General features: G+C 40.3%; 1 protein-coding gene across 1 annotated transcript in view; it reads left to right on the top strand.

Moving 5' to 3' along the window:
* LOC127580118 (alpha-1,6-mannosylglycoprotein 6-beta-N-acetylglucosaminyltransferase B) overlaps nucleotides 1-13,427 on the top strand; it is a 577,216-nt gene that overhangs the window by 442,563 nt on the left and 121,226 nt on the right. The gene's annotated exons all lie outside the window — the stretch shown is intronic.

Raw genomic sequence — 13,427 nt, 5'->3', positions numbered from 1 at the left:
GATTAAAGATCCTACTTCTCGCATTCTTCTGGAAGTACAACAGACAAATGGAAGAATCCCCAGGAAAAAAATTCTAGATAATATTATTGTTGCATGTGGTACTTTCAGAAAAGGGAAGCATTAAAGACCAAAGATGTAATAAAACAAATGTTGAGCATGATTTTCAGGCTATTGTGGAAGCCACTAATCTTTTACTAATCAATATAACTTACAGCATACAACAAAGCTCTTAACCTTCAGGTCATGCATGTTGTAGGTCAATTGTAAAAGCCTCAGGTAAAAGCTTAGCTGCAAAATTCAGTTTAGCTATAAAACTGAATCTAGCATTATGAAACACATTATTTATTCATATACCATGGTTGATTAAATGGAAATATTTCAGTACTAAATCAAGATTGTTTTCAAGCCAATCTTTTTCTTTTATGCATATGCAGTTAAAATTAAGATCATAATTAATAGTTATTTTGAGGATCAATAATGTGTACTTATTTTGTTCCATGACACTGTGCCAAGAAATGAATAGGTGAACTTCAAATTTAAAACATATTTAATTGTGGCCCTTACTAATGTAATTGAATCATCATCAGCATACTAAAATACTTTTACGTTTAAATAGTAATTGAGTGACTTAATCTCGAAAACAGACCTCACTGTTCTTCAGTAATAATCACTTGACTGATTTTAGTGACATTGGCTCATAATAACACTGTCTTCTGATTTCACAAAATACGTGTTTCTTTGTGATATTTTTGTAAAATTAAGCTAACTTCCAATACAAGTACTTAATACATTCAAAGAGGGAGTTATCAATGTACTTGAAGGAAATGAGAGAGGAACCAAGACAAAATCCCTTTGAGTGATGGTTCCAAAAAGCAGAGGAATATTAACTGAGTAATAGATGCCAATGATGGATTGAATTGAATCATATTAGTGGAGTGATGCTTGGCTTTCAGAGAGCAGTAGGGTTAAAATTTGCCCTTGGGTTGGGTTATGTATGAACTATTTGACATGATCAATGCCTGGTGAATGTGGATTTATACTTATCAGAGTGGGAATCATTGACTTTCGTGCTGCTAACAGGTTTACATCTGTGTATCACTAACATTTTCTGCATTGATGGAAGCTGACAAAAATAATAGAAGATGTATATTTGCTTGCTGCAGGATCTTCTCTGCAGAGGTTTGATAGCAAGTATGGAAATTGTTTCTGCTTGCTGGAAAGATGGTAACCAGAGCCTATGGAAAAATAAGATTTGTTTTTAAACTGAAAGAATTCTTATAATCTGGAATGCATTCTATGAAAATGTGAGAAAAGCAGATTTAGTAATAACTTTCAAAAGAGAATAAGAAATGTCATTATAATGAACTGAGCTATGAGGACAAAACAGGGCATTGTTAAAGGTCTTTAAAAGATTTGGCACAAGTATGATGTGACAAGTGCATTCTTCTGTGCTGTAGGAATCAAAGCTTAAAAAGAATTTGATGGAAACCCCTGTGATAGTGCTAAAGGAATTTGGTGCATCTCTAATAATAAATGTACTATTCAGAGGGTGCTGTCTTACATTTGTTCTTCATATTGATAAAGTACTCCATGTCACATTCTGTGGGTTCTTGGTGAGTGAGCCATGATATAAGATGTCTTTGAGTAACTTACAAACCTGCAATGTGACTGCCTTCTATCTTGACAATCTGTGGCACTGAAATGCTTAATGTTTATCATTACTGTATTTCTATGAGCTGGCATTAGAATGGTTGGCAGCTTTGTCCATTTTTCTCAAATTATTGATGGAGTGTTCTTTAGCTGAGTGTTGTCAATTACATTTATCAGTCAGTGCAATGGTGCATGTCAATTCTAAGGGATTTTATCTCCTTAACATATAAATTATGATAATACAGGAACATCAAAATAACTGCGGATGCTGGAAATCTCAAGCCAAAACAGAAAATGTTGGAAACACTCAGCAGGTTAGGCAACATTTGTGGAATGAGAAACAGATTCATGTGATGAGGGTTTCAACAACAGCTAAGTTGAGGCAGGTGTGGAAACTGGCAATGTTGTAGAAGTGGAATTGGCAGTCTGAGTGATGAAGGGGAATGGGGTCAAAGCTCAGCTCAGTCCTTTAAGTTAAACAATAAAATTAACAGTATCTAAAGATCTTGGAAGTCCAGCTGTTCACACTCCAGCTGAGCAGGAACAACCTTCCAGTGGCCAGCCTGCAGCTACACAGTGAACACAGTGACATCGGACTACCCAACATACAAGGCAGTAAAATGTACAGGACACCAAGGCAGATTGTCTCTTCATCTGGATTTGTTAAAAGGTTCTGTTAAAATATAACCAGTTATTAAAAAGTGCCTTGTTAATTTTTGTGATTGCACCTGTTATCAGCTAGGTGTAGTGGAAAGTATTGTGGCAGCTGCTGGCATTGTGACATGGCTATTGGCCAATCTCCAGAAGCCATCCTTCATGGTACATCCTTGGGGAGAGCAAATTGTCGAATTTTTGTAATGGAAAGTATTGTGACAATTGCTGGAATTGTGACATTGGCTGTTGTGTCTCAGCTAGGAAGTTTGATAATCAGATGTTTGTCATGCGATAGTGCTCCAGGCTATTCCTCATTTAAATAAAGCATTCTCACTGAGGACTACAGTTGAATGACAACTGCCATCTTCATTGTGAAATCTGTATACTCATGTCAAAAGTGTACAATGCTGTTCTGCCAGTAATTGCATCTGAGCTGCCATGCCACACAACTTCCATCTTCACAATATATCATTTCAGCTTGTAACTGCACTCATGTAGCCACTTCTGAAGCAGGAACTCTTGGCAACAAAATTTAAGGGAAGTTACTTCAAGTGTAAAGATCTTCTGCAATATACCCCTTCTGTTTTGAGCCCTATCTTAGAGGGGAAATTAAATGAATAACTCACAAGAGAATTTTAATGTTAAGCAATGGATTGTGCAGGAATTTACACAAGAATGAGGAGCAAGGGAAGGAGAAGACAGCCCTTGTCCCCCAGGATACACACCTCCGGGCATTGACTGCCTCTGAAAAATTTGGCAATTTGCTCTCCCCAAGGATGGATGTTGGCAGAAAACATGGTATTTACCATGAACGATGGCTTCTAGTGACTGGCCATAACCAATACAATCAGTGAGTGGAAACTTTTTCTGTTGATAACGTCAGGATTATTAATGGAGCTGTTATTGTTTTATGAGTGCAGTTAATGGCAGATTTCTCAAGAGAAACCAGCAATTTTTGCAAATACCGCTGCCTGAGATGTAACTTCTTCACTGAAATTGAAGTTAAGTCATTCCACCTTGGGTAAGTTGCCTATGTGACCTCCCATTATGCAGTGAAAGGTGAGGAGAAAACTAGGTGATCTTAACTTCAAAGCAAAGAGCAGTCTTCCATGAGCAGGTCACATATTTCAGTCCATACTGCTTTTGAAGACCTGCCTTCCAAAATGTTGTTCTTGCAGGAGTTGTAAGTAAGTGTTGTGAGACAAGTTCGAGGTCTCGAAGGACAAGGTCTCTGAATACAGCCTTAGAATTAAGTGATTTATTTACAAAGGTAAACACAGGGAAAGGTAACAGGGTGACACACACGCACTGGTGATAGCGAGCATGGGAAAATTGCAACAAGGGTAAAATACACACACACACACAAAACAACACAAAATGAAATGGGTACAAACAATGAAGGAAAAGCAATATGCTACCTACCACCCCTTGACTCAGTGCAGGCACGGCTCCACGGCACCGGGAATCCTCTAACCCTGTTGAAGTGCACACCTTACCAGCAATCTCTCCAGCATTGTTTCACAATTCCTCCAGGGCAACAAAGGGGCAGAACCAGCACATGGGGCACTCTTTATAGTGTTGGAGGGCTGGGGGTTGTCCAGCCCAGGTAGTTCAAAAGGGCCAATGGCCCGGTGCCAGCAAGAACTAACCAATCACTGGAGACCAATCGCCTGGGGCCAGGTACAAAGGTGCTTAAAGAGGCCAGTTGTCAGGTGTGCAGTAATGGGTGGGCTGGAGCCAGGCCTTGATTGACAGTGTTGTGTCTTTCGACCAGATGCTGGGCCGTACTGTCACGTGACAGCCCCAGCCTTCCAAAATACAGTAAGACACATGTTCCCAAAGACTTTCTGGCAATAGGTCATGTGTGTATCTCCTGGGGTAAGGTCCTACCCTGGGTGGTAGGTACCTTCATCATATCAAGTCCTTCTGTATTCAGTAGACCCCATTCATTTGACAACTGAGGCCCCAATTTCATGAGTATTTGTTAACTGCATGAAAAGTTACACTGTGGGTTTCAGCAGAATTTATGGACTTTGGATGGTGTTGGAACAGCCTACAATGGGTTCTGAGGATAGCCAGACAAATGTTCTGGAGAAAAAGGACTGCGGATCCTGGAATCTAGATGAAAAAACAACAAGATGCTGGAGGAATTCAGCAGGCCAGGCAGCATTCATGGAGAAAAACAGTCAATCGACGTTTTGGGTCAGAACCCTTCTTCAGGACTAAAGATAGAAAGAGGGGAAGCCCAATATCTAGGGGTGAAAACAGAGCAGTAATAGGTGGACAAAAGAGGGGAGGCAGAGTGGGCACAAGGTGGTGATAGGTAGATGCAGGCAAGAGATAGTGATAGGCAAATGCAAGGGAGGAGGAGGAGGAGATCAGATCCGCCGGGGGATGGGTCAAAGGTATGGAGGCAGGCATCCCATGGGGGGAGGGGAGGAGAGGGAAAAAATAGGTGAGGAAAAAAAAGAGAGAGGCTAAGAAAGGGAAGAAAAGAAGAGGTATGGTGGTGGGGGGCGGGTTTGGTTTACTTAAAGTGGGAGAATTCAATGTTTTTGCCATTAGGCTGTAAGGTCCCAAGACAGAAAGTAAGGTGCTGTTCCTCCAGTTTGCATTTGGACTTCTCCTGGCAGTGAAGGAGGCCGAGGACTGACATATCAGTGATGGAGTGGGAAGGGAAGTTGAAGTGACTGGCAATGGGGAGATGCAGATCGCGGTTGCAGACAGAGCGCAGGTGTTCTACGAAACAGTCACCTAGTCTGCATTTGGTCTCGCACATGTAGAGGAGGACACACTTTGAGCACAGAATACAGTGAGATTTACCTGCACCTCCCCTAATATCGACTACAGCACCTCATTTTCCGTCTTGGGACCTTACAACCTAACGGCATAAAGATAAAATTCTCCCACTTCAAGTAAACCAACCCCCCACCACCACCATGTCTCTTTTTTTCTTCCCTTTCCTAGCCTATCTCTCTTTTTTCTCCTCGCCTATTTTTCCCTCTCCTCCCCTCCCCCCATGGGATGCCTGCCTCTATACCTTTGACCCATCGCCTGGTGGATCTGCTCTCCCCTCCTCCCCCACATCCGCCTATCACAATCTCTTACCTGCATTTACCTATCGCTGCCTTGTGCCCACCCCACCTCTTCTCTTTTGTCCAACTATCACTGCTCTCCTTTTCCCTCCTGTATATTGGGCTCCCCCTTTTCCTGTCTTCAGTCCTGTAGAAGGATCCTGACCCAAAGCATTAACAGACGAATGTTCCAATCTCAGTGAACAAAGCTGTGAAATACCTGGATGGACCCACAGGTGAAATTTGAGTGAATCTTAATAGAGGTAACTTGCAGTCACATAGCTCAATTCACGACAATAATGCCAGAAAATAGAGTTGCACAAAGTGGTGATGTCATTACTTCTGCATAAAGGTGAGGAGAGCATAAAAGTAACCAGGTCACTTTCATGATGGACTCAATTTCGTAGATTGAGTATATTTATATGCTGGTTGCACAGGAAAAGAGGCAGCAATGGGTCCAGTTTCCAAGCTCTTGTGTCTGATATATTTTCTTGTTTTTAACTTTCCAAAAGTTTATTGTTTATTGCAGTTCTTTATTTTCAAAAGATCCTTTGAGTTCAGATGTTTGCCCACGTGCCTCCAGTGTCCTTCATTATTTTTTCAGCAATTTACTATATCAGTGAAACAATTTCATACATTTTTAGCATTGGCACATCTTAATATAAATGACATTTCATACTCAACATAACAGAAGATTTCATTCCTTTTTACTATATCATATAGCATCTGGAGTCCACACCATTATTTTGTAGACATGCACATTTAAATTGGCACAGTTATTTAACCATGCCATCTAGTTCAATTTTTGTACCAACTTTGAGCTGAATATTAACATTGTGGAGTCCAAGAATTCAGGAGTGGGTAACTCCGCTGTGTAATAAATTGACCTGTACAATCAGTATGCAAGACAAGTTTTTCACTGTACTTCGGTACAAGTGACAATACTAAACCAATACCAATACCAAGGTTAAATGTGCTGAAAATAGTCAGTACTTCAATCTAACGATTTCCACATTTGACCCTTCAAGGGTGTATGTAAACCATTCTCTATGGAGCAGCCACTTTCAAAATATGTTAATCATTCAGTTAGAACCATATTAACATGAGATTTTCAGTTCAACTCCGAAATGCTTTGATGAGTTTCTATGTCTCCAGGAACTCACCAGTGAAATCATAGAACATAGTGAAACAAATTAAGCTTACCTCCAGTTAGCAGTTCAACAGCTGGCTATTAACTCTCTGATATCCAGGACATTTGACATCCATGCAAGGGCATTAAAAGTGAAGGTCAGACATTGATGCATCTGATCTTCTGCTCTCCTGCTGAGTCCAGTGGTGGAACACTGACGTCTTGAATAAAAGTGGCAGATGCACTTAACATCCCACATACTCAGATTTATAACACATCAGACTGCAGGAGAAACAGTAGCCCCCATTCAGTTGAATAGATTTGGTGATTTTGTGGAGAAAGGCAGTATATGAGTCACCTTACTTCATTGTAATGTTTTCAGTTATTCATTAGTATCGCAGTTTTCTTATTTTACACTTGGTAATAATTTTTGTATTTTTAATTATTTATATCAAAATGACGTGGTGTCAGGTTGACCCCTTGTTGCTACTCACAGCCCACTCTGCCTCTTGGGTGTTGAGTCAGTTCATCAGGGCAGGCGGGCCAGATATAAGATCTTCTGGCCCCCAGAAGAGATTGAAAAATTGTGTAACAAATCAATAATTAAGGAGCGCATTCACACAGCTGGTTCCTTGTGGATAAATAACTCAGGTTCAATCCTGACTTCAAATGTTGTCTATGTAAAGTCTGTACATTCTCTCCTTGACCCTTCAGGGGTAAGTGACAAAAGATTCAAAGGGAAATTCATGGGCATGTGAAAGAGAATAAAGTGCAGTGAAATAAGAGGGTAATGGGACTGATAGAATTGTTAGGAGCCAGCATGGACCTGAAGGGATAATTGGTCTCCTTCTGACTAATAATTTAGGAATAGTTAACTTTGTAATCTTCAAATGAGAAGAGTTTATTTGATGTATTCCAAAAGTAAACTGGAGCTGGAGAAGCACCTCATTTATCTTCACTCTTCTGTTTTGCTAATACATCATTAAATCGTTCTTTCCAAGACAATGTGAAGAAGACAACTGCTTACCATGTATACAAAAGGAAGCTGAAAAATACAAATAATTCAAAAGATTACACAACTCTGGATACCGGGAGGTGGTGGCGATGACCGTTCAGGAGAAAGCACCAAAAAGGGGGAAAGCAGCCATGACTATGCTGACAGGGGACTTGATCGGTTGGGTGGTGGGGGGGGGGGGGTGCAGACAGGAGAATTTTGTGGCCACGAGAGGGATCCCAGGATAGTGTGTTGCCTCCTGGGTGCCAAGGTCAAGGATGCCTCTGGACAGGGGCAGAAGATTTGAGGGGAGGGGGAGCAGCCAGAGGTCGTGGTTCACATTGGCACCAATGACGTTGGGTGAAAAGGGGGAGGGATGAGATCTTGCGTAAAAGGAAGGACCTTGATCTCTGGATTGCTCTCTGCCACCAGTGAGTGAGGGTAAGAATAGGAGGATTTTGCTGATGAATGCTTGACAGAAGAGTTGGGGCAGGGGTTTAGACGTGCGCCATTGAAGGGTTGGGACAGTGGTTTAGACGTGTGCACCATTGAACAGTTGGGGCAGGGGTTTGGATGTGTGCACCATTGAAGAGTTGTGGCAGGGGTTTTGAGGTGTGCAGCATTGAAGAGTTGGGACAGGGGTTCAGATATTTGCACCATTGAAGAGCTGGGCCAGGGTGAGGAGGTGTGCAACATTGAAGAGGGGGCAGGGATTTAGAGCTGGGCTGGCGTTTAGAGGTGTGCAGCATTGAAGAGTTGGGGCAGGGGTTTACACGTTTGGGATGGGGTGGGATCCAAAGCAGGTGTGAGGAAGGTGGTATTGTGATTCGTTTATTATTGTCACTTGTACCAAGGTACAGTGAAAAACTTGTCTTGCATACCGTTCGTACAGGTCAATTCATTACACAGTGCAGATACATTGAGTTAGTACAGAGTGCATTGAGGTAGTACAGGTAAAAACAACAACAGTACAGAGTAAAGTGTCACAGCTACAGAGAAGGTGCAGTGAAATAAGGTGCAGGGTCACAACAAGGTAAATCGTGAGGTCAGGGTCCATCTCATCGTATTAGGGAACCGTTCAATAGTCTTATCACAGTGGGGTAGAAGCTGTCCTTGAGCCTGGTGGTATATTCTCTCAGGCTCCTGTATCTTCTGCCTGATACAAGAGGAGGGAAGAGAGAATGTCCCGGGTGGTTGGGGTCTTTGATTATGCTGGCTGCTTCACCAAGACAGCGAGAGGTAAAGACAGAGTCCAAGGAGAGGAGGCTGGTGTCCGTGACGTGCTGGGCTGTGTCCACAACTCCCTGCAGTTATTTGTGGTCCTGGGCAGAGCAGTTGCAGTACCAGCCCATGAAACATCCAGATAGGATGCTTTCTGTGGTGCATCGATAAAAGTTGGTGAGTGTCAAAGGGGACAAACCGAATTTCTTTAGCCTCCTGAGGCTGGAATTTAATACAGTATGCAATGGCGGTAAGTTCATGGGACTGGGATATTATCGGCATTGTAGAAACATGGCCAAGGGAGGGACAGGACTGGCAGCTAAATGAGGAGAGGTTGAGTAAGCTGGGAATTTTATCGTTGGAAAGGAGGAGGATGAGAGGTGACTTGATAGAGGTGTACAAGACGATAAGAGGCACAGATCGAGTGGACAGTCAGAGACCTTTTCCCAGGGCAACAATGGCTAACTCGATGGGGCATAATTTTAAGGTGATTGGAGGAAGGTATCAGGGGTAAGTTTTTTTTACACAGAGAGTGGTGGGTGCACGGAACGCACTGCCTGCAGAGGTTGTGGAGGCAGATACATTAGGGACATTGAAGATACTCTTAGATGGGCACATGAATGATAGAGAAATGGGGGGCTATGTGGGAGGGAAGGGTTAGATAGATCTTGGAGCAGGATAAAAGGTCGGCACAACATTGTGGGCCGAAGGGTCTGTACCGTGCTGTAATGTTCTATGAATGTTCTATCTATTTTTCAAGAAACTGGATCTCATTGACGTTCATATAATGTAGAATTTTAGATCAGACATGCAACAGAGTTCAGTAGCACAATCTTTTAAAATTAATGGATCCCTTGATATGTTTTAATGTTATGGATTTTTACAATAGTTGACAATGAATAATTTAGCTCATAAAACACATACATTCCATACTGAGCTTGATTTACTGCTGCAGTTATAACTTTAAAATGTGCAGCATGATGTTTTTGAAATGATTCAGTAAAAATATGCAATATGTTTTAAAGATTTATGAGTGGAATTGAGAAAAGGCATATTGAAGTTTTAACAAAAGGACATTAATGGACACTGAGTAAGAAATATGGTCATAAAGCTTAGATCTTACCTCATCATTCAATAAAATGTTGGTTGCCCCTAAACTTTCAATCTGCTTTCCTGCCCAGTCCCTGCATCCGTTGATTCCTTGTATCTATAGATCGGTTGATCTCAGAAGTGAATGTACCCTGCAACCATCTGAGACAAGATATTCCTAAAATTTCCAATCCTCTGAGTTAAAAAGCTTCTTATCTCAATTCCAAATTATGATCCCTTGTCCTGGTTCAAATTCTCTAACCTGTCAATCACCCTCAGAATCTTAAACGCCTCAATGAAATCACATCTCCTTTTTTAAATTTCCGCTAGCAGAAGCAACTTTAGTCAATTCTCCTGATAGGATAACTGTTTCATCCCTGGAATTAGTCTGGTGAATCTGCATGGACTCCAGACATAAAGACTAAAAATGCATCAAACACACCTGGTCTGCTCTAATAGAAGCCCCATACGTTTCCTTCCTTTAGTATGACAGTGCCCTTACATTGAAGATCAGAAGTACCAATGTCTTTCTAATTGATTACTGTGCCTGAATATTTATTTTTTGGCATTTAATGAACCAACACTCCAAGATTCGTCTATATACTTTTACAAATTTGAAAAATTAATACATAAGTTACAAGTAACATATATTCATTTGAGACCAAAAGAAGTCCAATTGGTGAAGCACTCCAGCTGTGGCTATCAAGCTATTTTAAAGTTAGTTTTAGATAAAAGGAAAAGGTGCCAAAAGGAGAAACAAGTTCTTGGATTTCAGCATTAGAGGACCAAGGCACTGGTAAGGAAAGTAGAAAATGAAAGTGTCTCAAAACAGAGCTTAGTTTTTTTTGATTCCTCTTGAGCAACCGAATTGGTAACGAAAGACTCAACTATACAAATAGTTTGATTAAGCAAGTTTATTCAGCTATTAACTAAAAGAACAAAGAAATTAGTAACTCAAGTAATTTTGGTTAACTCTTACCTTTTGTAACTACAGCTTCAAACCTAGTCTATCTCAACTAAAAGAACAAAAAAGCAGACTTCTTTATTTGATTCTCCACTAATAAACAGAGCTCAAAGTTGCATGTGATTCATTGTAATAGTTATCAGCAATTAACAATTAGCAGTGCTGCTTGTGTATTCTTAACCACTCAGTCTTTGGCCGCCGGGAAGCTCCAACACTTCGATGAGACATGATGGCGTATCAAGGTCGCCAGGCACTGGTCGTGATCCAGCCCATGGAGAAGCTCCAAAACATCCCTTGAAAAGGCTTAATATTATACTGTTGAGGGTCTCCATTATTTCCCCTAGAAGTGAATAACAACTACATATAATGCAAGACCACCAATACGCAGTTTACTGGAAACCACCACATAATTTCCAATAAATCTCTCAGACAGGTCTACCTGTGTAACCAGAGCCTAAAATGAAACTTGTCAGCCATCTTGTTGACATATTCGGCCATTATATAGCTATTGCAACAGGGAAATCACTAATCCTGTTTCATCTTACCACAGAAAGTAGACTAACAAGTTATATAAAAACAGAATTAGACCTTCCAAAGATATGTAGAAAGGAAAAGATTAGATAGAGTTAATGCGGGTCCCTTATAGGCTGAGACAGGAGAAATTAAACAGAAGGGATGAAGTTGTCCTTCTACATGAATCATCGAAAGTTAATATGCAGGTTCAGCAGGCAATGTGCTTGTTAGTCTTTATTGTAAGAGTAGAGATGACTTTGTCCAATTAAATAGGGCCCTGGTGAGGCCCCTCCTGGAATATTGTATACAGATCTGGTCTCCCTACTTGAGAAAGAAAAAAAACTTGCAATAGAGGAGTGTAGGAAAGTCTCAGCAGACTAGCAGATGTGTTGTATGAGGAAAGATTAGGCAGATGAGACTTGTCTGCCAAATCTTTCCTCATACAACAAAGCTGCCTAGAGTTTAGAACAAGAATTGGTGAAGAATGAAAGATGATCTCACTGAAAAGGACCACATTTCAGCACTTCCTCGAGGAGGCAGAGAGTTGAGGTTTCTCCCTGCTGGGGTGTCCAGAACCAGAGTTCACAGCCTCAAAATAAGGGGTAGCAGTTCAAGGCTGTGAAGACATTTCTTCATTTAAAGGACAATAAATCTTTGTTATTCTCTTCCAAAGAGTACTGTGGAAATTTAGTCACTGAGTATTATCAAGGGATAGATCAATAGATTTTTAGTTCTTCAAGAAATCAAAGGACGTGGATTGAGTTCAGCAAAGTGATGCTGGGGTCAAAGATTAAGCATGATCCTATAAATGGTGGAGCAGGCACAAGGGGCCACATAGCTTAGTCCTACTTCAATTGTTATGCTCCTATGTTTAACATGATGCAAATAATCCTATATATTTTTGATTTAAAAAATTAGCTTGGAAATCCCATAAAAATAGAATACTTTGTATCATCATTTTTGGATGTAAAACTATTTTCAAAAAAGTTCAAATACTTTTGGAATGTGTTTTAAAAAGTTGTCCCACTCTTATATTGTAAGTTGTTTTCTTTTAGGAGTTTTGTGCAAAACCCTTGTGCCATCTAATTCACAATGCATCTTTGTGCCTCCAGGGGATTCTTTCATATTAATCTCAAAGCTTTTGTGTTTTCCACATTGTTAAGATATTGCTGCATTACAATACTTTGATCTTACATTTCTGTCAGTGGTGTTTAAATTTAAAATTTCATTGGGAAAGGAGAATTATTTTCTCTTTCCCATTTTGTGACTGTAGCTCAACAATGACAGAGATGCACACTTTGAGTAGCAGAAATTATTGCTTCATTTTGATGGCTTGTCATAGAGGGTTTTACTTATCTTCACGGTCGCCCAGATGTTGTCAATTTTATTGTTTTGTAGATGGTTTTTATGGGCCCTTTACAGCACTATTAATTCTTTTCTTCACATCTTTCAAAACAGCTGGGGTCACCCTATTTCACTCGTTTAATTACATCATCCACCAAATGTGAAGGAAATAAGTATACAATTTTATCTCTGACCTTTTTTTACCTTGTAAGCTATGATATGTTTATGTAGGATTTAATGGATTGACACAGAAGCAAAAGAAAGTCGTGAAAAAGAAATAATTTTTAGAATAATAATATTCAGAATTAAATATATTCTATAATTTGCTGTTAATTGCTAATAACTAATTCAGTTAAATTTGTATTAGTTTCTTCTAATATGGTCTTATTTATGGGCAACAAAGTGACCCCTAATAATGAAATAGCTACTAAGCTTGCTGCATTGCCAACCTTTTAAGACATTTTAACATCAGCACAGAAGTGCAAGCAATGACAAATGTATGGCAAACTCCATGTTTATATTGGAAAATTTACAGGCAATTCACATGCTAAAGGACGAAAGTGCCCACCATCAAAGTGGTTTGAACCCATCATAATCTCTTGTGGATGAACAGCACTGTCTCTCTGCTCATCCTGTACCAATTTGGCAGCTAAACTTAAAATCAATCCCTAGGTTTCTGATTTTCACGAGGATGTCAGCATAAAATTTGCCCTGTCTGCCAAAACAGGATTTGAAAAATTCTGCAGTTAAAGATGTTTTGAAAGACACATAGAGCTGACTCTACATTTATAGCGA

This window comes from Pristis pectinata, chromosome 18, assembly GCF_009764475.1.
Source record: "Pristis pectinata isolate sPriPec2 chromosome 18, sPriPec2.1.pri, whole genome shotgun sequence".
NCBI lineage: Eukaryota > Metazoa > Chordata > Chondrichthyes > Rhinopristiformes > Pristidae > Pristis > Pristis pectinata.
The sequence above is the reverse complement of the archived record's forward strand: the minus strand, read 5'-3'. Positions and strand labels throughout refer to the sequence as shown.